The following is a 9526-nucleotide window of genomic DNA, read 5'->3' on the forward strand; positions in this document are numbered from 1 at the left end:
AACTGGTTATTCTAGTTAGCATTTTGTCTAACCTTTTTTCAAGGTGCTTAGCTTCCTTACATTGGGTTAGAACATGGGGAGCATCTTTTTTAAAGAAAACAGAAATAGAAAATTATTTTGAGTGCATCTTGACTGGAGGCATTCTTTTCCATTACCTGGCATACCATATAGAACTGCCTTCAGAGCACTTAAGAAAACCAAATCTAGAAGTGGCACAGGCAGACCTGTCTTCTCTGGAATGCTCAGAACCTGGACTATGCCTGCCCTGACCCCTGGCCTCTCATAAAGCAACTCTCTCCCACAGATTAGGCATCTTTCAAGAAGAGGTTTTTGTGGTTCTCATTTGTGCTATTGCTGTCAGGTTAGAATCTTTGCTTTTTCTCCAGCAAAGAGAGAGAAAAGTGATTACAATACTCTTTTACTATCCTATATTTGGTAAGTTGCTAGCCTGAACAACCTCTAAAGATCTTCCAAAAGTCAAGATTCTGAGACTGTTCAGAACCCTTACAGACTTCTTGGCCTACATTAGAATGTACAAATACCTCCAGTGTCAGCAACAAAAAAACAAACAAAAAATCCAAACAAAAACAATAACAAAAAACCTTTCCAGGCATAAGTCATTCAAAAGAAGTTGCACTCTTTTGGAGAATCTCAAAAGTATAGTTTCAGAGAAATGAGATTGATCTAGAAAGATAATTTTCCCTCTCACATAGTCACATTCCTGCTTGAGAATGTATAATGCTCCATCTGGTTTCCTATTTCTGTATGTATTTATTCATTCACCAGTAAATATTTGTGGCATGCCAGGTGCTGTGCCTGTGGGATGATAGCAGGAACATGAGAGAGATATGGTCCCTATCCCATAGAATGTATACTGCAGAGCCTCAGTTCTGACAGTGATCTCTTAAACTCTGGAGTTCATTCTTTGCCCAATCCAAAGAAATTTAAAATACAGTCCCATAAGATTATAATGGAGCTGAAAAATTCCTATAGCCTAGTGACATTGTAGCTGTTGTAAAGTCATATTGAATGTAGCTGAAGTGTACAGTGTTTGTAAAGTCTACAATAGTATACAGTAATGTCCTAGGCCTTCACATTCACTCCCCACTCACTGACTGATTCACGCAGAGCAACTTCTAGTCCTGCAAACTTCATTCATGGCAAATGCTTTATACAGGAGTATCATTTTTTTAACCTTTATATCAAATCCTACTGTACCTTTTCTATGTTTAGAAATGTTTAGATACATAAAATATTTACCATTGTGTTTCAATTGCCTACAATAATCAATACAGTAACTTGCTGTACAGGTTTGTATCCTAGGAGCAGTAGGCTATAGCATATAATTTAGGTATGTAGTAGGCTACACCATCTAGGTTTGTGTGAATGAACTCTATGATGTTCACATGATGATGAAATTGCCTAACAATGCAGTTCTTGGAATGTATCCCCATTGTTAAGCAGCATATGGCTGGACTCTAATATCCCAATGACTCCTCAAATCAGCTCTGCTCTAATCTTAAATACTGTTTGTTCAAGTAAGTAGTTCCAGCCTTCCCTCTGAAGTGTAGCAAAGGAGGAACAGCATGATGGATAAGCTGCCTGGGATCTGATAAGCCAGGGCTCTAATTTGGCTCACCTACTTTCTGGCTGTGGGATGAGGCTTAGGATGAATTACCTAAGTTCTCTAAGCTTTAGTGTCTTATCTGTAAATGGGTATGTTGGAAGACTTAAGCAAGCTGGGTTCTGAGAAGGGCCCTGTGCAGGGCCGAGTACAGTGAGTATCCAATAACTAAATGATGGCCATTATTACTATGACTCCCCTGTGTTTGTTTAATTTCTCCTGTCCTATTACCCAGATACTTGAGTCTCTGTCTTAGTACTTTGGCTTATCTGACACTAGCATCTTGCCTACTCATTTAACAACATTTTTCTCATCACTTTATAGTATGAAATTTTCAGGTATAAAACAAAGTTGAAGGAATTTTAATGTGAATATCCATATACCAACCACCTAGACTTTACTATTAATATTTTACTATCTTCGTGTTATCACATAGATATCTATTTATCCAACCCTCTATTCATCCATCAACCTATTTAAATTTTTTGATGCCTTTGTTTCTTTTGAGGTAAATTTTACAATCAATGCAATGCTCAAATATTTAAGGTTATGATTTGTTAAGTTCTGGTAATTGCCTAAATCTGTATAACCCAAACCCCTACCAAGGCATAGAGTGTTACTGTAATCCCAGAAAGTCCCTTATGCCAGCTAATTCCTACCATTCCTTCCTCCCCAGAGGCACTGTCAATCTGATTTTTTTTTCTATTTTTTTTTTGGATGGATAGCTCTCTCTTTTTTTGTATATTCATTTTGCTTATTCTAGATTTCAAATAAAGGTAATTATACTGTATATATAATAGTACTCTTTTTTATCTGGTTTCTTTCACTTAGCATCGTTTTGAGAGTCACTGATGTTGTTTTGTGTATTAGTAATTTGTTCCTTGTTATTACTGAGCAGTATCACATTATGTAACTATACTGCAGTTTGTATATCTGCTTTCCTATTGATAGATACCTGGGAGTTTCCAGTTTTGGATATTATAAATCTAAGTTTTTTTGTTGACATATATTTCATCTTACTTGGAGAAATGACTAGCATAGAACAGCTGGGCCATAGGGTAGATGTATGTTTAGTCTTACAAGAAATTGCTAGATACCACTATACCTCCACCAGCAACATGAGTTCCAGTCACTCCACTTCCTCACCAACATTTGTTGTTGTCAGTGTTTTAATTTTAGACATGCTTGTGGTTATGCAGCAGTATGTCTTTTGGTTTTAATTATTTGCCTCTCCCTATGACTAATGGCATTAAACAACTTTTTATGTTCTTATTGGCCATATGAATACTTTCCTTGTGCAGTATCTGATCTTATTCCTTGACCACTTTCTTTTTTCTTTTTCTTTCTTTCTTTCTTTTTTTTTTTTTTTTTTTGTAAATCTCCAATAATGGCTATAAGCATTTAGTTGGGTTTTTGTTATTGAATTATAGTAGTTTTTTACTCATCCTAGACATCAGGTGTCAGTGATGTGGAGGTTTTATCCACGTCAGCAGCTTGCCCATTTGTTTTCTTAAGTCACTTGATGAGCAAAAAATTTTCATTTTGATGAAATCTATCAATTTTTTTCTTTCATTGTTGTTATTTGCTATTTCCTAAGAAATGTCTTCCTACTTTTGAGTTTTAGAGATATACTTTCTCTTAAAAGCTTTATTATATTTATGTTAACTGCTGTGTTCAGGTTTATGTGCCTGTCATGTAACATTTTCTGTTAGATGGGAGGTAGGTGCTGAGGTCTATTTTTTAGCATGTGAAAATCTAGTTGTGTCTATACCATTTATTGAAAAGGCATTCTTTTCTTTCTTGTACTGCTTTGGCACCTTTGTAGAAAATCAGATGAACATCTGCTTCTGGCCACCATGATGTAACAAGTACCAGATTGACCGCTGAGACTTAAAACACTAAAAAACTTAAGGAAAACCTATGAACCGATGGCTTCCACATTGGGCAATAGGCAGCTTGAGAAAGTCATCCCCGTGACAGGAGAGGTAAGTGAGGTGGCCCAAGAAGGCCCCAACGGACTGTCTGGAGAGTCTCTGAGCTGCAGCGCTGGGAGGGGGACCCATGCAGAGCCTGGTTGTGTCACAGCTGAGGAGTCTGCATGGAGGCCTCAGAAGCCGCGGTCGGACACAGAAAGAGCGGTCCAGGAGCTGGAAGTGATCCGAAAGTGATCGCTCACAGCCGCTGGGGTGGGGCGGAGTCCTTCTGGGCAGGTTCCCAGCGCTTTGTGTGGGGCCCACGCTGTCCTGGGCTTTCTCAGTGTCGCTTCCCCACCTTGGCCTTCATGGGTTGACTCTGCATCCGCGTTCCTTGTTACTCTTTGTTAGGCTTGTGTTGGGGGACGGGGCTTCTCAGCTCTTCCCGTCCTGCCTCCCTTTCTCCTCAGGAGCCCCCAGGGAGGCGCTGAAAAGAGCTCTCATGTAACTACAGATGCCCAGTCCTTGTGTCTGGGGTTAACATTGTCGTGCTTAGACCACATTTAAGAAATTTGTTACCATTTTAGCTGTTTCCTTCCAACCTGCTTTTTCGGGCAGCCATGTCCTCCATCTCTGACAAAGGCGTAACAACTGTGTCCCCGCTGCCGTCGGAGGCGCTTGTAGCTCTTTGGAATTATGTTCACTTCATTGTCTGGTAGCCTCAGCTCCTCAGATGGGCTCAAGAAAAGTTACGATGTTTTAGAATGTCAGGCTTTTTCTTGTGAGGATGGAAGCCACATCCTCCTAAGCGAAGCAAAACTCGGCCTCATTCATTTTAGCAAACCTTTGCTGAGTGCCTTGCTTGTCAGGCTCTGTGTACGCAGACAAGATGAAACATGACCTTCACTGTCTGCTCACAGAGAATCTACTGAATCAGAAGAGGAGCAGTCACCACAGGATGTGGTCATTGTCTTCATTTATGACAATGGGGCACCCGAGGCTGTCTGGGGCAGCAAAGAGAGGTTTTATCTGGAAAGTGAAGCTCGTGTGGATGTCTTGCAGAGGAATAGAGGTTTCTAGGTGGGCAAAGGAGGTAAGGACATCCTAGGCAGAGAAAACACCACACCTTTAGTCACAGTGGGATGAAAGAGCAATGCTGTCCTCCTGAGGGCCTGGCCCTGAACCCCGGGTTTGCTGCTGGAACTCCCTGACAGTCACCAGACATTCAGATTTTACACCAGACAACTCCCCATCACAAACACAAGCCTATGCAAGTGTGCCTTGCAGGGAACCTGTTGTCCTCGTCATAGCTTTATTATGCCCTCCCATGATACAGGATCCCCGAGTCTTTCTCATCCATCCTCCCAGACCATGTGCTCCTCAAGGGTGGTGATGGTTTTACACATCTTTGCATTCCCAGCACCCAGCCTGATGTCTGGCTTCGTAGAAGCTCAGGAAGTGTTAGATGAACACCCATCAGGGTGTTTGGACCACTCTCTGGCTGCTGCTCCTCAGATCTGAATGCACCCCCCAAAAGTGGGGTGTCTAGGAATTCAATATACAGATTTCACGGTCGTTTTGTTTGTTTTAAATTGAAGCAGGTGGCAGAGGAGTAGGGACCATCTTATTCCAGGCTCTCATAACCTCTTGGAATTTGCAAGTCTGATCTTTTCTAAATGTTAACTTTTAGTGAGCTGAATTATTCATTCATTCTTCTACCCCAGTGGCATTTTGATTGCTGCATTCACTGTTTAAATTTTGAAGATCCAAACAGTGATTTAAATGATCTCAGATTCTATTTGAGCCTGACTTGGACACACTAATAACTGCCACAGGAGAATAGAGAATCTCTTGCTCTGCAACAATGGTTTCCACTATAATTTTACAAAGCAAGTAACTTCCGCTTAAACCAAGGAAACAATGGAGGAATCTGTTTTCAAATGTGACATTCTTTCCCATGGGAAGTGCTTTCAAATGTGTTTTGGTTCTGCCTTTTGCTTTTGCCTGCCTTCTTGTTTCTTACCAGGAGAACAATGTAATATTTTACTAGAACATAGTTCTATCTTGGGTACATGGGATAAAAGGATGACTTGAAATTTAAAAACAGTAAAATGTTCTATTTAGTCATTGTTTGTGGGAAAGTTAAGATTATCAGATGAAAATATAAAGAATAGTTTATTTACACATAGTTTAGTACTTACTCAGATGTTTAAAATAAGTAAAACATGCACTTGTCGTTGTGTTTATGGTTTTGGTTGCAGAGCTGAGAGAGATGAAATCTGGAGCATTTGGGCAGGAAGACCCAGGAATAGCTCAGAGAAGTCAGTGAAGCTGGTTCCTGACCGATGCGGGAGAGCTGACAGGGGAGAGCTGTCCAGCAGAAGAAACCGCAAGTGCCATGGGGTGCAGGATTAGCTAGTTTCTCAAATTTAATCTACCCAATTGTAACTAAATACCTATTTTCTTTATATCTCTTAGCTTTTCCCTTTGGTTATTTTATTTTATTTTTTGAGACCGAGTTTCACTCTTGTTGCCCAGGCTGGAGTGCAGTGGTGCACTATCGGCTAACTGCAACCTCCACTTCCTGGGTTCAAGCTATTCTCCTGCCTCAGCCTCCCAATTAGCTGGGATTACAAGCATGTGCCACCATGCCTGGCTAATTTTGTATTTTTAGTAGAGATGGGGTTTCTCCACGTTGGTCAGGCTGGTCTCGAACTCCTGACCTCAAGTAATCCACCCGCCTTGGCCTCCCAAAGTGCTGGGATTATAGGGGTGAGCTACCACACCTGGCTTCCCTTTGTTTTTAAATGAAACCACCTCACCACCTCAACCATGAACTCTTTCCAGATTATGGGTCTGTGTTATTGTTTCCTTCCCTGTTTAAACTCAGCCTCATTTCTGTTTGACTCCCATTCCTTTTGTGATTTGGCTTCGCATTCTTTCTCACAACCCTCCTAAAAACTTCTTTCCCCTCTTGCTGCCATCAGGCTCCATCAGTCCTCTCCCTGTCTGCTGGGCTGCCGTGAGCATGCAGTTGGAAGGCTCCTTCTGAAGGTGGAAAGCGGCGGGGTCTGAAAATGGAACAGACAGCAAATAAATGCACAAACCTCTGTTTATGTTTTTATCAGTAATACACATTTAACATGATTTTGTTGAATACCTACTATTGAGACAGACATATGAACAAAAAATTAATATCTTGTTCAATTATGTGGGCTGATAAGTTATACTAAAACATATTAAGTATTAGACATAAAGTGTTCTGGAACCTCAGAGGACTTCCCTTTCAGGAGGTCATGGAAAGCTTCACAACAGTGATTATCAGGGCAGATCCAAGTTTAGAGGGGTCTGAAGCTTTTGAAGGTTGTCAGAATCAAAATGGAGTCACTTGAGTGTCAGAATCAAAATGTAGTCACCCTGACAAATGGGGACAGAAAAGGCCACAAAGGGAGAGTTCTCAGGCATGTGTGCCTCATAACAAGACCAGTCACAAAAGACTGCAAAAACTATAGCTTTGCACAAAAGCCACAATAATACTTTTGCAGATAAAAGCTCCTTGGAGCCAGCTTTTGGAGGAAGGAAGAGAGAAGGCAGGCATGACATGGCCTGTGGCTCAGCATCCCTGCTGCTGGTGAGGGCAGCAGTCAGACACAGGACCCTGAGTCCCTCCAAGCTGCTTAGATGGTTGCCTTTTAAGTACACAGTTCATATGGAAGCCAAGAAGCTGGCTTTTCATCTTCACAGGAAGGAGAAATAAGTTGTTCTCTCCCTTACTCCCCAAATCAGTGATTCTTTTGAGTATTTAATAATGAGAACAGGAAGAGAATTCCCTTCTGTCTGGCTGTTTTGGAAACAGATGCTGCACTCTAACTCTTAAGTCTATTCTCAGTCTCCTGTAGTAACACAGCACACATATAACTTCCTTGTTTTTTCTTGTTTTGTATATCTTTTTCCCTAGACTATTTTCAATCTTCAAAGAACAGGTAGCACATTTCAAATATGCTGCCTTTTAAACTGGGCAGTTTATCAAAATGCTGCAGCACAACAGAAAGAATATTTGTTATTTTCCTAATGCCTGAGTCAGAGAGAGCTTTTGGGAGATAGAACATATTTGGTTATCTTCTGGGGTCAATTGAGGGTTCTGACTCTTTTGTGCAACTTCTTTATCTATATTTGTTCAGTGTCTCCAGTACTGTGGGAAAGAAAAAGTGAAACAGCAGAGAAGGTTCCTGATTCGTTAAGTTGAAATAATTATAGAATAAAGTTAATTCAGTGGTTCATGTGGCTGCAGGGTCTACCACATAGCTACAATGTCATCAGTAGCCTCCAAATCTTCCTCTTCACCCTAACTCTTCAGTTAACCTATGTGGCTTCATCTTCTGTGTTGATAACGATTCATCCCATAAATAAGCGTCACTGTCCCTTGAATTTTAATATCTCAATGACCTTCACTTTGACTGCCTTTCAACCACTTATTCCTGGGGTCATATTCTTCATTGTGTCTTCACCTGGAAAGGCTCCATCTCTGAGATCTTAAATTTGAGTGTTTTACACAGGCCATTTGCAGAGACTGCTAGAAAGCCTTCATTTGCCACTGAAGGGCACAAAGTTGTTCAGAATAAAGCCTATATTTTCCAGCCTCCCTACTAGGTGGGTGTGGTGATCTGACTAAATTCTAGCTCAATGGGATGTGAGCAGAAGTGCTGTATGCAACATCTGAGAACTGTCTCCATAGGAAAGGGGCAGCAATCTATTCTTTACTTCTGCCTTCTTATGAGGGAGAATAAGGATGTGATGACTCAGGCTTGAGCAGCCATTTTGGACCATGAGTTGGAAGCTATCATGTTGAGGGTGATGGAGCTACAATGTAGAAGGAGCCTGGGTTCCCTTATGATCATAGCACTCCGTAACAGCCCTGTGTTGCCTACGTTTCTGTGAGAGAGAAATAAGCCTCAATCTTGTTTAAGGCACTCTTCTTTTGAGTTTTCTGTCCTGCTAGCCATGCTCAATCCTAATGTCTGTAGCCACAATCTCCTGTTGAACTGTCTTTTCTCCATTTTGTTTGTATTTCAATCTCCTTGAGACATCAGTCCTGCTTCTTCCAGATTCGATGTCGGTATAATTTCCTTCTTTGTCCATACTTTCTTTCCACCCTCTATAGCCCAAGCAATATACATCATGAAGTGATTTAGAGTTACGTGGTAACCTCTTATTCCATGGGGTGCACAGAAGTTGTTTCTGTCTTTCTGTCTGTGCAGTGGAGGATCCTTTTGCAGATCATATTTCAAAGGGAAGCCCAGTTTTTCTCATCATGGCAGCTACAGCCTAGGAGGACACCAATTTTACCAAGACCTCTGACTCTGCAGATGGAGCAGTGACACTAAGTGGAGCACTCAGGTTTGAGAGACCAGACTGCAGCTTTGGAGACAGCAGCTCATAGAGCTCACTAAAGGGACTTATGCCTATTCAGAGAGGCCAGTGCACTAAGAGGGTTCTCTTGGTGGTTGTGTCAGCAGAAGGCTCGGATGAATCAGAACTGGCAGCCCAGGCAGGAAAGCACTGCAGAGCAGGAGACGAGTCTATATACTTCCCCTGGCCACACTAGTTAGCAGACATCACCACCTCCTTAATGAGAAGGAAGCTGCAAGCCACAATTAGAATTCATGATTCACTCATTGACTCTAACGTGGATGCTACATTGCAATACTTCTTCAATCATTTGTCACCCCCATACAGTTCTGAAGTAAAGAACCTAGCTAGATATTTTTCACATAGAAAACATGAATGAGATAAGCCCTGAGTCAAGAGTCTCATCCCTAAGTAGACGAAGCTCTCAAGTAACATTCGTGGAGTTCCCTTTTGTTTGAGTTTGCTACCCCAAGGTAGAATTAGGCCCACCCCCTCCATCACCATATTACCCTGTGTTATAGTAAAGCGGATTTATGCCTTTCTCCTCCACTGAACTCTGAGGAGTCCCTTGAACCACTTT

The 9526-nt window shown here is 41.4% G+C and overlaps 1 long non-coding RNA gene across 2 annotated transcripts; it reads left to right on the forward strand.

The window, feature by feature from the left end:
• Positions 1-1491: 1491 nt before the first annotated feature.
• Positions 1492-6668, forward strand: LOC118146842 (uncharacterized). 2 transcript variants are annotated; one of them, XR_004732895.3, is made up of 4 exons: positions 1492-1777; positions 3450-3609; positions 5799-5940; positions 6525-6668. It is a non-coding gene; the product is annotated as an uncharacterized LOC118146842 (long non-coding RNA). The 2 variants fall into 2 exon arrangements; XR_004732894.3 differs by having other exon boundaries at positions 1492-1538.
• The last annotated feature ends 2858 nt before the right edge of the window (positions 6669-9526 follow it).

The sequence above is a fragment of the Callithrix jacchus genome, chromosome 13 (assembly GCF_049354715.1).
Source record: "Callithrix jacchus isolate 240 chromosome 13, calJac240_pri, whole genome shotgun sequence".
Lineage (NCBI taxonomy): Eukaryota > Metazoa > Chordata > Mammalia > Primates > Cebidae > Callithrix > Callithrix jacchus.